Below are 5,000 nucleotides of genomic sequence, written 5' to 3'. Positions count from 1 at the left end.
GGTGGGTAAGGCAGGTCTGTGGGTGCCCCATGGTGGGTAAGGCTGGTCTTGGGTGCCCCATGGTGGGTAAGGCAGGTCTTGGGTGCCCCATGGTGGGTAAGGCTGGTCTTGGGTGCCCCATGGTGGGTAAGGCAGGTCTTGGGTGCCCCATGGTGGGTAAGGCTGGTCTTGGGTGCCCCATGGTGGGTAAGGCTGGTCGTGGGTGCCCCATGGTGGGTAAGGCTGGTCTTGGGTGCCCCATGGTGGGTAAGGCAGGTCTTGGGTGCCCCATGGTGGGTAAGGCTGGTCTTGGGTGCCCCATGGTGGGTAAGGCAGGTCTTGGGTGCCCCATGGTGGGTAAGGCTGGTCTTGGGTGCCCCATGGTGGGTAAGGCTGGTCTTGGGTGCCCCATGGTGGGTAAGGCAGGTCTTGGGTGCCCCATGGTGGGTAAGGCTGGTCTTGGGTGCCCATGGTGGGTAAGGCTGGTCTTGGGTGCCCCATGGTGGGTAAGCAGGTCTTGGGTGCCCCATGGTGGGTAAGGCAGGTCTTGGGTGCCCCATGGTGGGTAAGGCAGGTCTTGGGTGCCCATGGTGGGTAGGCTGGTCTTGGGTGGCCCCATGGTGGGTAAGGCTGGTCTTGGGTGCCCCATGGTGGGTAAGGCTGGTCTTGGTTGCCCCATGGTGGGTAAGGCAGGTCTTGGGTGCCCCATGGTGGGTAAGGCAGGTCGTGGGTGCCCCATGGTGGGTAAGGCAGGTCGTGGGTGCCCCATGGTGGGTAAGGCAGGTCTTGGGTGCCCCATGGTGGGTAAGGCAGGTCTTGGGTGCCCCATGGTGGGTAAGGCTGGTCTTGGGTGCCCCATGGTGGGTAAGGCTGGTCGTGGGTGCCCCATGGTGGGTAAGGCAGGTCTTGGGTGCCCCATGGTGGGTGAAGGCAGGTCGTGGGTGCCCCATGGTGGGTAAGGCTGGTCGTGGGTGCCCCATGGTGGGTAAGGCAGGTCTTGGGTGCCCCATGGTGGGTAAGGCAGGTCGTGGGTGCCCCATGGTGGGTAGGCAGGTTTGGGTGCCCCATGGTGGGTAAGGCGGTCTGGGTGCCCATGGTGGGTAAGGCTAGGTCGTTGGGTGCCCCATGGTGGGTGAGGCTGGTCGTGGGTGCCCCATGGTGGGTAAGGCTGGTCGTGGGTGCCCCATGGTGGGTAAGGCTGGTCGTGGGTGCCCCATGGTGGGTAAGGCTGGTCTTGGGTGCCCCATGGTGGGTAAGCGGTCTGGGTGCCCATGGTGGGTAAGCTGTCGTGGGTGCCCATGGTGGGTAAGGCAGGTCGTGGGTGCCCATGGTGGGTAAGGAGGTCGGGTGCCCCATGGTGGGTAGGCGGTCTTGGGTGCCCCATGGTGGGTAAGGCAGGTCGTGGGTGCCCATGGTGGGTAAGGCAGGTCTTGGGTGCCCCATGGTGGGTAAGGCTGGTCGTGGGTGCCCCATGGTGGGTAAGGCAGGTCTGGGTGCCCCATGGTGGGTAAGGCTGGTCTTGGGTGCCCCATGGTGGGTAAGGCGGTCTTGGGTGCCCCATGGTGGGTGAGGCTGGTCTTGGGTGCCCATGGTGGGTAAGGCAGGTCTTGGGTGCCCCATGGTGGGTAAGGCTGGTCGTGGGTGCCCCATGGTGGGTAAGGCTGGTCGTGGGGGGTTCGTATATCGGGCCTCACCCAAAATGGCGGTGTTGGGGGTGGTGGGGGGTGGGGGGTGGGGGGGTGTCAGCGCTCGGCGCCGGGCGTCGCCACGTGGTCAGTGGGGGGGTGGGTTGGGGGGTGAAGATAAGGGAAGGTGGGTGGGGCGTGGGGGAGGAATGGGTGGGTAAGACTGGGGTAGGAGACGGTGGGTGAGGCAGGACAGGTGGGTAAGATAGGGTAGGTAGCTGTGAACGAGTGGGCCAGGGTGGGTTCAGCAGGGTGAGGAATGGTGGGTCAGGGAGGGTGGGTGGGCACAGCAGGGTGAGAAATGGTGGGTCAGGGAGGGTGGGTGGGCACAGCAGGGTGAGAAATGGTGGGTCAGGGAAGGTGGGTGGGCACAGCAGGGTGAGGAATGGTGGGTCAGGGAAGGGTGGGTGGGTGGGTTCAGCAGGGTGAGGAATGGTGGGTCAGGGAAGGGTGGGTGGGTGGGTTCAGCAGGGTGAGGAATGGTGGGTCAGGGTGGGTGGGTGCACGCAGGTGCAAATGTAAGAGTGGACAGCAGTATAATGGTGGCAGAAGTGGAGGCTTACAGTGAGAATGGGGTAGGAAGGGTGGTGGGCGGACAGCAGGGTGAGAACTGTGGTAGGAGTGGGTGGCACAGAGGGTAGAAATGGTGGGTCAGGGAGTGGTGGACCGGTTGAGAAAGGGGTAGGGAGGTGGTGAGCACAGCGGTGAGAATGTGGGTCAGGGAAGGGTGGGTGGGTGGGTTCAGCAGGTGAGGAATGGTGGGCAGGAAGGTGGGTGGGTGCGTTCAGCAGGGTGAGGAATGGTGGGTCAGGGTGGGTGGGTTTCCACGGCAGGCCAATGAAAATACATGCAAATAACTGGTGGCGAAATGAGCCTTACAGACACATGGGTACGACCCTTGAGCACACGACGGTACGACCCTTGAGCACACGACGGTACGACCCTTGAGCACACGACGGTACGACCCTTGAGCACACGACGGTACGACCCCTTGAGCACACGACGGTACGACCCTTGAGCACGACGGTACGACCCTTGAACACGACGGTACGACCCTTGAGCACACGACGGTACGACCTTGAGCACGACGGTACGACCCTTGAACACGACGGTACGACCCTTGAGCACACGACGGTACGACCTTTGAGCACGACGGTACGACCCTTGAACACGACGGTACGACCCTTGAACACGACGGTACGACCCTTGAGCACGACGGTACGACCCCTTGAACACGACGGTACGACCCTTGAGCACACGACGGTACGACCCTTGAGCACACGACGGTACGACCCTTGAGCACGACGGTACGACCCTTGAACACGACGGTACGCCCCTTGAGCACACGACGGTACGACCCTTGAGCACACGACGGTACGACCCTTGAACACGACGGTACGACCCTTGAACACGACGGTACGACCCTTGAGCACGACGGTACGACCCATTGAACACGACGGTACGACCCTTGAGCACACGACGGTACGACCCTTGAGCACACGACGGTACGACCCTTGAGCACGACGGTACGACCCCTTGAACACGACGGTACGACCCTTGAGCACACGACGGTACGACCCTTGAGCACACGACGGTACGACCCTTGAGCACGACGGTACGACCCTTGAACACGACGGTACGCCCTTGAGACACGACGGTACGACCCTGGCACACGACGGTACGACCCTTGAGCACGACGGTACGACCCTTGAGCACGACAGTACGACCCTTGAGCACAACCCCTTGTGTACAGTGTTTGTGTATGTGCGAGTGGATGGGCCATTTTTCGTGTTTCCTGGCGCTACCTCACTGACGCTGGAAACAGCGATATACATACAAAAATATACATAAATATATATTATATTTTATATCATATATATATAATATTATAATAATATATATATATATATATATATATATATATATATATATAATATATATTATATATATATATATATATATATATATATATTATATATATATATATATATATAAAATCCTACCCTAAGCCAAGTTCCCATTCTAACGACCAACCCTAAAGGCCGATGAACAGCTGGATTGACTGTGGGCCGAGACGACCACCGCCAGCACGGCGGGAAATGATCCTTCCCCGATGGATGGATGAACAGCTGGATTGACTGTGGGCCGACGACCACTGCCAGCACGGGGGGGGAAATGATCCTTCCCCACATTCCATATATTAGCAAGACCATATTTGTTCACTTGAGTGTAATATCACTTTTGAGTTTTGACATATACGACTTCGAGGGTCTGGTGCCAACCCTCCAACCTAGGGTCGGGATTTGAGAATATTCTACTAAGACAAAGTGAATGAGGAAAGACAAAGTGAATGAGGAAAGACAAAGTGAATGAGGAAAGACAAAGTGAATGAGGAAAGACAAAGTGAATGAGGAAAGACAAAGTGAATGAGGAAAGACAAAGTGAATGAGGAAAGACAAAGTGAATAAGGAAAGACAAATTGAATGAGGAAAGACAAAGTGAATGAGGAAAGACAAAGTGAATGAGGAAAGACAAAGTGAATAAGGAAAGACAAATTGAATGAGGAAAGACAAAGTGAATGAGGAAAGACAAAGTGAATGAGGAAAGACAAATTGAATGAGGAAAGACAAAGTGAATGAGGAAAGACAAAGTGAATGAGGAAAGACAAAGTGAATGAGGAAAGACAAAGTGAATGAGGAAAGACAAAGTGAATAAGGAAAGACAAATTGAATGAGGAAAGACAAAGTGAATGAGGAAAGACAAAGTGAATGAGGAAAGACAAAGTGAATGAGGAAAGACAAATTGAATGAGGAAAGACAAAGTGAATGAGGAAAGACAAAGTGAATGAGGAAAGACAAAGGAATGAGGAAAGACAAAGTGAATGAGGAAAGACAAAGTGAATGAGGAAAGACAAAATGAATAAGGAAAGACAAAATTAATGAGGAAAGACAAAGTGAATGAGGAAATATTGAAAAATTGAATGAGGAAAGATTGAAAAATTAAATAAGGAAAGACAAATTTAACAAGGAACGAAATTTAATGAGGAAATTTAATGAGGAAAGAAAAATTTAATGACAAAAAGTTTAATGGAGACAAATCTAATAAGGAAACTGAAAAATTTAAAGAGGAAAGACAAATTTAATGAGGAAAGAATGAAAAATTTAATGAGGAGATTCTGAAACTTAAAATTGATCTTCCCCTATAAACAAAAACAAAAAAAAAATCAGGAGGAAAACCTATTAAAACTTCTTGTCCAAACTAAATATCAAGAAGTAAACATACACCAATTTCAACACATTAGAGACAAAAAAAAAAAATTATTTAACGACCGTATAG

This window comes from Panulirus ornatus, chromosome 45 (genome assembly GCF_036320965.1).
Source record: "Panulirus ornatus isolate Po-2019 chromosome 45, ASM3632096v1, whole genome shotgun sequence".
Lineage (NCBI taxonomy): Eukaryota > Metazoa > Arthropoda > Malacostraca > Decapoda > Palinuridae > Panulirus > Panulirus ornatus.
This window is presented reverse-complemented; position numbering follows the sequence as displayed.